The sequence below is a fragment of the Oncorhynchus nerka genome, linkage group LG24, assembly GCF_034236695.1.
Source record: "Oncorhynchus nerka isolate Pitt River linkage group LG24, Oner_Uvic_2.0, whole genome shotgun sequence".
NCBI lineage: Eukaryota > Metazoa > Chordata > Actinopteri > Salmoniformes > Salmonidae > Oncorhynchus > Oncorhynchus nerka.
In genome coordinates, this window is record NC_088419.1 from 29,379,538 (window position 1) to 29,392,801 (window position 13,264).

Consider the following 13,264-nt stretch of genomic DNA (forward strand, 5'->3'; position numbering starts at 1 on the left):
TCAAAATCACCCGAGTGCAACCCAATTTGAGATTGTATGGGATGATTTGGACTGCAGAGTGAACAAGTGCTCAGCATATGTGGGAACCTCTTCAAGACTGTTGAAAAAGCATTCCAGGTGACGCTGGTTGAATGCTCGCTGTTCAAAGCTGCCATCAAGGCAAAAGCTGGCTACTTTGAAGAGTCTCCAATATAAAATGTTATTACATGATTCGATATGTTATTTAAGTCTTCATGTCTTAACTATATTCTACAATGTAGAAAATAGTACAAATAAAGTAAACACCATGAATGAGTAGGTGTCCAAACTTTTGACCGGTACTGTGTATATACAATACCTTCGGAAAGTATTCAGACCCTTTGCTATAAGACTTGAAATTGAGCTCAGGTGCATCCTGTTTACATTGCTCATCCTTGATGTTTCCACAACTTGTTTATAGGCCCCCTGTGGTAAATTCAATAGATTGGACATGATTTGGAAAGACGCACACCTGTCTATAAGGTCCCACAGTTGACAGTGCATGTCATAGCAAAAACCAAGCTATGAGGTCGAATGAATTGTCTGGATTATATCGAGGCACAGATCTGGAGAAGGGTACCAAAAAAGTTATGCAGCATTGAAGGGCCCCAAGAACACAGTGGCCTCCATCATTCTTAAATGGAAGAAGTTTGGAACCACCAAGACACTTCCTAGAGCTGGCCTCCCGAGTTTGCCAAAAGGCACCTAAAGACTCTCAGACGAGGAGAAACAAGATGATCTGGTCTGATGAAACAAAGATTGAACACTTTGACCTGAATGCCAAGCGTCACGTCTGGATGAAACCTGGCACCATCCCTACGGTGAAGCGTGGTGCAGCATCATGCTGTGGGGATGTTTTTCAGCGGTAGGGACTGGGAGTCTAGCCAGGATCGAGGCAAAGTACATAAAAACCTGCTCAAGAACACTCAGGACCTCAGACTGGGGCAAAGTTTCACCTTCCAACAAGACAATGACCCTAAGCACACAGCCAAGACAACGCAGGAGTGGCTTCAGGACAAGTCTCTGAACGTCCTTGAGTGGCCCAGCCAGAGCTTGGACTTGAACCTGATCAAACCTCTCTGGAGAGACCTGAAAATAGCTGTGCAGCAACGCTCCCCATCCAACCAGACAGAGCTTGAGAGGATCTACAGAGACAAATGGGAGAAACTCCCCAAATACAGGTGTGCCAAGCTTGTAGTGTCATACTTAAGACGACTCAAGACTGTAATCACTGCCAAAGGTGCTATAACAAAGTACTCAGCGAAGGGTCTGAATACTTATGTAAATGTCATATTTCATGTTTTTTGTAAATTTATTTATAAATTAGCAAACCTTTCTAAACACCTGTTTTTGTATTGTCATTATGGGGTATTGTGTGTAGATTGAGGAGAACATGAATAAGGCTGTAAAGTAACAAAATGTGGAAAGTCAATGAGTCTGAATAGTTTTTAAAATAACTCAAATCAAAACTGTGTTGAAATTATAATGGACCTACATTTATACAGTTACTTGACATTGACCAGCTAGCTAAAAATCACTCAAATGAAAGCTAGACAGTCAGGGAGCATCGAGCATTCCAAAAACTATGGATAGAGGACTATTTTGTTGCACATTTTTGCTGTGGGGAAATATGTAACCAATTCAGTGCGGCCCGCTGGACATTGTTTAAGACCGAACGTGGCCCCCCCGGGGGGGGAGAATGAGTTTGATGCCTCTGCTATTAAGAGACCTGCTTGTTCTGACTGGACTTGCCTGGGCTGAGGTGCAAGTCAATAATACCTTTTAGTTACAACAGTTTTTGTATTATCAATCGTCTTTCATCGTGGGTAATGGTTATGGAACTTTTCTAATAAACGTTTGTGATATCAAAAGCTTGTTCAGCAGATACTGCTGTTGATGAGGAGTGTGGAGAGGGCTGTGGTTGTGGTGAACTGTCACTAGCAGGTCTGGTGTAGGAACAGAAGGTTATATATGAGTCACTGCTGCCAATCCTTTATAGATAAAAGCCTTATTCTTCCCTCAGATTTAGAGCTCTCTCCATCTGTCTGGAATAGCAGATCAATGTATCACTGCTCTAAACAGACACTAGCCAGCCTGAATACTGATAGCATAGAAAAGACTTCTCTTTTGGTCAGATCCAAGCCCTCAAACGTCTGTCGACACTGGACTTTGAGTCTGGCCATAACCACATTGGCTTTTCACCTATCGGACGTAGGCTTCAGTGAATCACTTAAAACCACTTTAACGTGTATACATTTGATCAACAAACAGTACCAGTCAAAAGTTTGGACAAATCTACTCATTCAAGGGTTTTTCTTTATTTTTACTATTTTCTACATTGTAGAATCAAAACTATGCTATAACACATATGGTACCATGAACAACAAAAGTGTTAAATCAAAATATAATTAATATTTTAGGTTCTTCAAAGTAGCCACCCTTTGCCTTGATGACAGCTTTGCATTCTCTCAACCAGCTTCATATGGAATGTTTTTCCAACTGTCTTGAAGGAGTTCCCACATATGCTTGTTGGCTGCTTTTCCTTCACTCTGCAGTCCAACTCATCCCAAACCATCTCAATTGGGTTGAGGTCAGGTGATTGTGGAGGCCAGGTCATATGATGCAGCACTCCATCACTCTCCTTCTTGGACAAATAGCCCTTACACAGCCTGGAGGTGTGTTGGGTCATTGTCCTGTTGAAAAACAAATGATAGTCCCACTAAGCGCAAACCAGATAGGATGGTGTATCGCTGCAGAATGCTGTGGTGTGCCAATTCTAAATAAATCACAGACAGTGTCACCAGCAAAGCACCACCTCCATGCTTCACGGTGGGAACCACACATGCAGAGATCGCCCGTTCACCTACTCTGCATCTCAAAAAAACAAAAAACATCTAGACTCATCAGACCAAAGGTTCAGATTTCCACTGGTCTAATGTCCATTAGTGGTTTCTTTGCAGCAATTCAACCATGAAGGTCTGATTCACACGGTCTCCTCTGAACAGTTGATGATGAGATGTGTCTGTTACTTGAACTCTGTGAAGCAGTTATTTGGGCTGCAATTTCTGAGGCTGGTAACTGTCATTTTTTATTTAACTAGGCAAGTCAGTTAAAAAAAAAAAACGTATTTTCAATGACTGCCTTGGAACAGTGGGTTAGCTGCCTGTTCAGGGGCAGAACGACATATTTGTACCTTTGTACCTATTTGTACCAGCCGGGGGATTTGAACTTGCAACACTTTTGGTTACTAGTCCAACGCTCTAACCACTAGGCTACCCTGCCGCCCCAATTAACTTATCCTCTGTAGCAGAGGTAACTCTGGGTCTCCCTTTACTGTGGTGGTGTCATGAGAGCCAGTTTCGTGATGGTGTTTTATGGTTTTTGTAACTGCACTTGAAACTTTCAACGTTCTTGACATTTTCCGGATTGACTGACCTTCATGTGTTAAATAAATGATGGACTGTCATTTTCTCTTTGCTTATTTGAGCTGTTCTTGTCATAATATGAACTTGGTCTTTTACCAAATAGCGCTATCTTCTGTATACCACCCCTACCTTGTCACAACACAACTGATTGGCTCAAACGCATTAAGAAGGAAATACATTTCACAAATGAAATTTTACCAAGGCACACCACTTAATTGAAATGCATTCCAGGTGACTACCTCATGAAGCTGGTTGAGAAAATGCCAATAGTGTGCAAAGCAGTCATCAAGGCAGAAGGTGGCTACTTTGAACAATCTCAAATATAAAATATATTTAGATTTGTTTAACTCTTCTTTTTTGGGGGGGGATTACTACATGATTCCATATGTGTTATTTCATAGTTTTGGTGTCTTCACTATTATTCTACAGCGTAGAGAATCATAAAAAATAAAGAAACTCTGCAATGAGTAGGTGTCTAAACTTTTGACTGGTATCGTCTTTGATCCCTGGCCAAACGTGGAGCTCTCTTACTGATTTGATTGTATGTTTGTTTTGTGTTGATTTTCTTTCAATGGTCTTGTCGTCTCTACAACTACCATAATTGATTGTTTTGTAACTCTGTGGCTGTTTGGCAGCGGTCCAGTGCTGTCAGTGGACATGATGGCTGATTGGTTGGAGTAGCTGTGAGAGCAGGCTAATAGACAGCTCTGGGAATGGATCAGTATGACAGACGTTAGGTCGCAACCTAGCCGGCTGACAGGGAATTACGCTTAAAGGATCGGTCTGGTCTGAAAGAAATGGTTGGGAAGGAGACAGTGTAGTTTGTGTGAATTGGATTTGATTCTGATTTTGAAACAAATTTAAGACAAACTTTGAATGAAATGCTGAGAAAAATGACTGGGTAGGTGTTGCATTCCCTCAATGAGACTACACTAAATATTTAGGCGTTGAGATTTTAGTAAAAAGCGATGAGTCCAGAGGCCGTTTCCTTCAGAGCGGATTTCTGACCATCTCTGTGTTTCTCCTTCCAGGCCCGACGTTGCCAAGACAGAGCCCCCAGGTTCAGAATGGACCTTCGCCAGAGGACCTGGAGATGCAGAGAAAGTAAGATCTGAGCCTACAACAGCCCTTAACACAGCACGACAGCACTAAATATAATACTGTTACTCAGACCCCAATCCATCTCGAAGATACACAGAGTTCAGTGTTTCAATCAAATATGAGCCAATCAGTCAATTACTTGCTTAACACTACCTGCTTGCCTAAATATATTGATCCAAGTACACTACATGACCTAAAGTATGTGGACATCTGCTCATCAAACATCTCATTCCAAAATCATTGACATTAATACAGAGTTGGTCCCCTCTTTGCTGCTGTAACAGCCTCCACCCTTCTGGGAAGGCTTTCCACTAGATGTTGGAACATTGCTGCTGGGACCTTAGCGAGGTCGGGAACTGATTTTGGGAGATTAGCCCTGGCTCGCAGTCGGCGTTGCTATTCATCCCAAAGGTGTTTGATGGGGTTGAGTTCAGGGCTCTGTGGAGGCCAGCCAATTTCTTCCGATCTTGTCAAACCATTTCTGTATGGACCTCGCTTTATGCATTGGGTCATTGTCATTCTAAAACAGGAAAGGGCCTTCCCCAAACGGTTTGGCACAAAGTTGGAAGCACAGAATGGTCTAGAATGTCATTGTATGCTGTAGCGTTAAGATCTCCCTTAACTGGAACTAAGGGGCCTAGCTCAACCCATGAAAATCAGCCCCAGATCATTATTCCTCCAACACCAAACTTTGCAGTTGGCACTATGCATTGGGGCAGGTAGCGTTCTCCTGGCATCCCAGATTTGTCTGATGGATTGCCAAATGGTGAAGCGTGATTTATCACTCCAGAAAACGCCTTTCCACTGCTCCAGAGTCCAATGGCCAATTGTGCGCCGCCGCTATGAGACTTCCAATCACAGCCGGTTGTGATACAGCCCGGGATTGAACCAGGTTCTGTAGTGATGCCTCTAGTACTGAGATGTGGTGCCTTAGACCTGAATCGCTTGGGAGCGGCTGCTCGGCCGTAGAAACCCATTTAATGAAGCTCCAGACGAACAGTTCTTGTGCTGACGTTGCTTCATGAGGCAGTTAGGAACTCTGTAGTGAATGATGCAGCGAAGGACAGACATTTTCTACACACTTCAGCAATCGCCAGTCCAGTTCTGTGAGCTTGTGTGGACTACCACTTCGCGGCTGAGCCTTTTTTGCTCCTAGAAGTTTCCACTTCACAATAACAGAACTTACAATTGAGTGGGGCAGTTCTAGCAGTGCTGAAATTTGACGAACCGTCTTGTTGGAAAGGTGACATTGCCACATTGAAAGTAACTGAGGCCGTAAGTTAGTAAGGCCGTTCTACTGCCAATGTTTGTCTACAGAGATTGCATGGCTGTGTGCTCAATTTTATACACCCGTCAGCAAAGAGTGTGGCTGAAATAGCCAAATCCACTCATTTGAAAGGGTGTCCACATACTTTTGATTATATGCTGTACTTTTGATTGGATTCAACCGGCTTTGGACTTATGCTCCAAAAGGTTGTTACCTCTCCAGCCTTCACCACTTCCACTCCCATATTAACTAGGCAGGTGGAGTGTTTGCCTGACTGCAGGTGGTGTTCTTCCACATCCTGGCACAGAGTGAGGCTGATGGCTGCCAGTTTGTGTTCAGACACCCCTGGAGTAGAGCAGGGCTGGGTGAGAGGATGATAGCGCTTGTGGCAGGCTGTAGTATACAGGTACCACATCAGTGTGTCAGGTGGAATCACAAAACACTGCTGAGTGCAATGGTACACTCACAGCCTGAGGTTAGGAGCTGGCTTTCTCTTTCACACACACACACACACACACACACACACGAGAAGTGTATGTGTATGAGAACGCATATCTGACTTGGTGTGCATCAGAGAGTGAGAGAGGCAAGCATGTTGTGTGTGTTTGGAGACTTCAAAAGAAGAAATGGACTGATCGAGGCTTTCTTAATGAAAAGCTATTCTACAGTGAACCCCTATCACTCTCAGGGGACTTTGGCTTTCTCTCCCATTCTGAAAACACACTGCTCTAAATCCTTTGTCTCCCTCTCCTGCTGCACACACTCAATAACGCTTGGCATGAGATCCGTCCGTGTTCATATTCAAATGCGTTTACCTAGGCTAACACACATTTTGTTAAGAGTGTTTTCTCGTGCAATCACTTCTGTTTTGCGGCTCAGACTCAAGCGAGCTCTTAGAGGGAGTACTGTACCTGTAATTGTTTTTCCTTCTCCTTAAATGGCAATGAACCTATTCCCCCTTAGGTGGTAATAATGTGCAGCTAACGCTGAGTTTCTGTGTAGTACAGAGCCCCCCCATTCTTCAGTGGGGCACCACAGGACAGTGCAGTCCAGCGTATCACTGTAGCAGCAGTATTAATCTGAGCCAGCTGCTGTCTATCAGCTCTTTTATTACCTACTCCTAGAAACCTATAAAATGTTATTGAATTAGCCTGCAGCCTGATCTCACAGGACCACACAGGGACTGCCACCTGTCCTGTCCACATGTACACAAAGACATGGCATCATGACGATATGACCCCCTCCTCCCTCAGTGCCATATCCTGCGTCACAGCAGCAGAGAACATTGGTAGTTTGGTAGAGAGCATCTGGAGTTTGGATTGCCCCTGGCCCTCTCTCCTTGTCCTCTTGACTGCAGCCGATTTACAGAGTAATGTGCTGTGGATTTAATTGTCCTGGCTGACTGACAGGTAGTATGGCGGGAGAGTGTGTGTGTGTGTGTGTGATGCCTGCAGAGTAGGCGGCTGCTGGTGGTCAGGGTGCTGTGTTATGAATGATGAACAGACTCCTGGTATGGCAGCAGTCTATGTTGTATGTGTCTGACCATAAAGGAGCTGCAATAGAAGTAAGCTTAAGATGGAGAGACTTGGCTCTATGTTGAGCTTTATCATGGTAACTGTTTGTATGTGAGTCAGGGTCATTTCAATCCCAGACAATCTGCCCATGGGATTTTGAATTTAACTTTACAATCGAAAGATAACTCATCCATGACGTTATTTGTTAATCGGCCTAGATTTGCTTGCTTTAGTACCCACTAGTCGTTACGGACAATTAACTCTGAAGATTGTGAGTAAGAAAGAGTTTGACGATTCTGTGTTCGTGTGTCCGTCCAATAGGTGTGTATCTGGCCTATTTGTGTCTTTGCGGCCCCTTCCTGTCGTCCCATGATGTATGGTGACTCAGCAAACACAATGACACCTTTCATTAAATGAATCCTCTTGTTTCAGCAGGCTCACTGAGACCCCAAGGCCTGCTGTAAGGCCACTTGGCAATTTGGTTAGCAGCAGTTTATTGGCAGCGACTGCCTTGGATGTCATTGTAGTATATTGTACGTGAGATGGACTTGTCATATCATTCATACCCATCCCTGTTAGTCTCAGCTGAGGTGTTCCACAGGGTATATGGCATCTGATTCTAGGGCTGACCCCAATTATTTGACTGGTCGAAAGGATGTTAGTGGACCGAGATTATTTTTAGTTGAGGAGTAGCATATATATATATATATATTTATTTATTTATTTAATGGCAAACGAGACACCTGTCTTATTCGCGCCCATCTCAGTGAACTAATCCATCTGGAGGCCGAGACGAATCCATTGTGGAGGCCACGGGAATGGCAAAGTCCAAGAAGGGGAGTGTGGCTGTGCAATCCACTTCTGTCTCCAGAATGCGCTCTCTGCTGCCAATTTGTGCACATTCGTTGTTTCATAACTTCATTGTGTGAATTGTTTGCATTTGAGTGTTAGTGTTTATCAATTCCCCAATACTTATATTATCAGTAGTACATTTACCGTTTAATCCTATAATTTCTAATCTACAATGTCTGTTTGGTTATTTCATGTCTGTTAATGCATTCAATATATTATTTTTCCAGTCTTTTACCGTTCTCATTGTCGGAGTGGACATGTTGTTTGCAGAGCGCACAACCTATGCTACACTAGTGAGAAACAAGTTCTGGTTTATTTTATTCCATTTACGAGTTTTGTCAATTTAGTCCATGTCTTTTGTATGGAGCGCTCCTGTTAATGTTGAGTAAGGACGCACACCTGATTATGCATAGAAGTAGGCCTATAGGCTACCTGGCCTGCACGCAAATGCAGGCATATAAATATGCCCATTTGGGTATCTGATAGTATTTCTGATTGGCTTAATGCAGCACCACTAATGAGCTGTGGAGCTTCTCAAAGTAATGTTTCTTCACCTCAAACAGCAAGCAAACAAAGTCTGTTTTTACATCCATTGAGAATGACAACAAACTTATTTGAAAAACCTTTCCAGCTCTCTTTCAATATCCACTCAGCGTGAAAGGGAATAATGTCATGCTCTGATCCAGAGGAAACGTCATAAAATAGGCCTGCCTGATTACTTCTTGTCCCTTGCGCAAATAGCCTACAGCTGTGTCTGTCCTGAGCTCACTGGGGCGGGAAACTCTGAGGGCCCAGAATATTTTATACAATGTTGCAAGGAGCTTCGGGCCGGATCCAAGTTAATAGTTGATGCAATGTTTCAAGTTGGTTGCAGACAGGCCATGCATAGCAAATGCGATTTATAGGATATTTATTTTTTATCAGGAAATGTTCTGCCTGCAGGCTGCAATGTTATAATTTGTTGGCTTTCTAGGCTATTTTTACATAGTTTTTAGGTTTATCATTTTTAGATTTGGATAGCATTTTGACTAACCACATAGCCATGATTTTGAGATAAGAAGACGTTGTTATTATAAATTAAATGAAACTGTTCCACAAAAATGTGCATATGAAAACAATAACTGGCAGATCGGTAGAAATGGTAAGATAAATTGGTATTCCACATGATACATTTAGCTGACTCCTCGTATATCAAATTGTGGAGAGTAACGGTAGAATCTTTGAAAGCCAGTAGGAACAGGAGGAGGATGGTTAGGACAGGTTGTTTTTTTCCTTCTGGTTATCTTGATATCTGGCTCCCTTTTTTAGTAATTTGTCTTATTTCATCAAATAGGGAGCTTAAAGCATCAGAGAAGTTAAATGTATATATAGTTGATTTTATTAAAACCGTCTATATATTGAAAAAAAATATATATATATATATTTTTTTTTTAAATTATTTCTACCAATCAATTGCCCCAAATATATATATTCTTTTGTCGGGGCAAGCCCTATCTGATTCTTATCTTGCACTAGAGCAGTTATAAGTGTTGATTTACACAGGCGCATGTGTGTGGTTTTGCTGCCTTGTAAAGTCAACCCACATTCTCCCATCTGGAAGTCATAAAATTGAATTCTGACATGGATTTGATATTATCCCCATCATTAACAAATAGGTGTATTGCTCCACGCTAACATGGGGCACACACACATGGAGGGTAGTTTGAGAAGTGGGTGGCCTGGCCTTAAGCTTGTTGAGTGATTGCCTAGTCTAAAACACTTTCTGTATACATTCAGACATAGGCCTCCCTGTGAAGAATGTCCCTGGACCGTTCCAAATGTTCCTTGGCTGGTGGGACCACCTCATACAAAGACATACCTGACATAGCAACATGTCTGTCCAACATAGCTCTGTACTGTATTAGTAGAGTAAGCATTCCTTTAGGATGGCTCCTTTTAAGGATATCTAACCCGATCTCTGTGGCTCTGTCATTAACACAAAAGGCCTGGATGTGTTAAAAGGACTTATATTAGTGTGTGAAATGGATCTGGCCCTGAGCTTCCCCCTCACTCTGACTCTTCTGTTCTGTTCCAGCCTTCGTCCATATTTAGCTGTTGCAGTCAATGGAACTGGCTGGGTGCTTAATGCCTGGTGTCATCCCTGTGATGCAAACTCACTACAATCCTGCCTGGCCCATCCTGGAGAGATGGAGTAGGCTACACATTCTCACAGGCTCACACACTCATCTGCACTCAAAAAAAAAAAATACACACAGGTGCAGAAACACCTCCACACATGGATGCATGTACGCAATCGTGAACATGCTCACACTTTACTATCAGGGGACAGCCTAGTACTTTCAGTCAGTTTGTTTCGAGGTCTATAATTCCACCATAGATTTAGCCTGAAGGTTAGGCATACTTTACCATGACCTCACATTCTAGTCTTTAGTGTCAGAATGGAGATGGATGTATTTTAAAGGTCACGGTTGTTTTCTTCCATTTTTATAAATAACCCCAATGATGAAATGACTGACACTTTTGGTTATAGTAGTTTCCTATTACACTCTCCATCATCCAGCCTTGTAGTGAAATAGCCTTTCACCACTAGTCTATTTTCACACCCAGGGTTAAGAACTGTTCTGTGGTCAGTAATGCAGAGGTCCAGTGTGTCTGTGTTCCAGAGCTGGGGCCTCATTTATAAAACTGTGTGGAGGATTCACGTCAAAAGGTGGCGTACAGACAAAACACAGGAAGTGGTTATGCACAAAAATATTCCAATTTTTAACACGGTACGCACGCACGTCCCATGCCGGTTCCCCTTTATAAATCAGTTGTTTCGAAATTTGGAGCACGTGAGCGAGCGTTTAGTCCCACCCTTTTAACGCCCACCCTTTTAATAGAAATTTCACCAAGTGGGAAACGGCTAGCAAGTTAGCGGTGGTGCGCGCTAAATCGTGTTTCAATCGGTGACGTCACTTGCTCTGAGACCTTGAAGTAGTGGTTCCCCTTGCAGGGCCGCCGAGGGTCATGCAGAGGGTCCCTGGTTCGCGCCCGGGTATGGGCGAGGGGACGGTCTAAAGTTATACTGTTAAATTGATGCTGTTGACCCGGATCACTGGTTGCTGCGGAAAAGGAGGAGGTCAAAAGGGGGGTGAGTGTAACGGATGTGAAACGGCTAGCTAGTTAGCGGTGGTGCGCGCTAAATCGCGTTTCAATCGGTGACGTCACTTGCTCTGAGACCTTGAAGTAGTGGTTTCCCTTGCTCTGCAAGGGCCGCGGCTTTTGTGGAGCGATGGGTAACGATGCTTCGTGGGTGACTATTGTTGATGTGTGCAGAGGGTCCCTGGTTTGCGCCCGGGTATGGGCGAGGGGATGGTCTAAAGTTATACTGTTACATTCACATGGTCCTTTGCTGCTGTTCTGGGATTGATTTGCACTTTTCGCACCAAAGTACGTTCATCTCTATGAGACAGAATGCATCTTCTTCCTGAGCGGTATGTCGGCTGCGTGGTCCCATGGTGTTTGTACAGATGAACGTGTTAACTTCAGTCGTTTGGAAATTGCTCCCAAGGATGAACCAGACTTGTGGAGGTCTACACTTTTTTTCTGAGGTCTTGGCTGATTTATTTTGATTTTCCCATGATGTCAAGCAAAGAGGCGCACTGAGTTTGAAGGTAGGCCTTGAAATACCTCCACAGGTACACCTCCAATTGATGACAATTAGCCTCTCAGAAGCTTCTAAAGCCATCACATAATTTTCTGGAATTTACCAAGCTGTTTAAAGGCACAGTCAACTTACTGTATGTAAACTTCTAACCCACTGGAATTGTGACACAGTGAATTACAAGTGAAATAATCTGTCTGTAAAGAATTGTTGGAAAAATGACTTGTCATACACAAAGTAGATGTCTTAACTGACTTGCCAAAACTATAGATTGTTAACAAGAAATTTGTGGAGTGGTTGAAAAACGAGTTTTAATGACTCCAACCTAAGTGTATGTAAACTTCCGACTTCAATTGTAAATGTCCTCCAAATAAATGATTGCAGTACCGGCCTCTCGAGTGGTGCAGCGTTCTAAGGCACTGCATCGCAGTGATAGAGGTGTCATTACAGACCCAGGTTTGATCCCGAGCTGTATCACAACTGGCCGTGATCCCCATAGGGCGACGCACAATTGGCCCAGTGTCGTCTGTTTTTGGTGGGTTTGGCCGGGGAGGGTTTACTTGGCTCATTGTGCTCTAGCAACTCTTTGTGGCAGGCCGGGCGCCTGCAGGCTGACCTCAGTCGTCAGTTCAGCACAGAGGAAACACCGTGTTAAGAATGGCGGTTTGGTGGGTCATGTTTCGGAGAACGACAAGATCAAAATTGGAGAGAGAAAAAAATGTAAAAAGAACCTCAAAGTGTAGTAACTGCAGTCGACGGTGGTATTTTGGACAGTAATTTCAGAATAATTAGCCTAGCACCACAGTTATACTACACTGTAACTGCAGTTACACTGCAACATTACTGTCGTTAAAAAAAGTTATTTTGGATGCAGTATTTACAGCATACTGCACTTTAACTGCAATCTTTATTCGTAAGGGACAAGAACCGCTCAAGGACAGAACTACATTCATTTCAAATTAGAATAAATAAATGATAATGGTCCCATACTGACAAAACACTGAGAAAACAACAGATGCCTATACTAAAGGCCTACATCCAGTCACATCTATCAATGTTGTAGTGTCTTAACACTTAATACTTATTTATGTAATAAGAAAGACTCGGAATACAAGCAATTGAACTGGAGCTTCACATTTACTCAAACTAGTTAGTACCAGAATAACATAGAACAATACTGCGCATGACCAAGGGTGCTCCATCCTTAAAGGGGACATCAGTAATTAACAGAACATAACATTCCTTCTCTTATACAATCAGAGTTACTTTTACCAAACCACAACTGAAACATTTCCCAGAACTTCTTGTAGTTATTTTGCATCTTTTAATTTGAACTTGAACAGTTCGTTTTTGTTTGTTTGTTTATAAGTCTAGTCTGTCTGGTGGACGGTGCCTTCGTTCTGGGTAGCGCCTCGGATTGTCTGGAGGCTCCTGAACATCC

General features: G+C 43.1%; 1 pseudogene; it reads left to right on the forward strand.

The window, feature by feature from the left end:
- LOC115107808 (protein enabled homolog) overlaps window positions 1–13,264 on the forward strand; it is a 166,980-nt pseudogene that overhangs the window by 119,155 nt on the left and 34,561 nt on the right.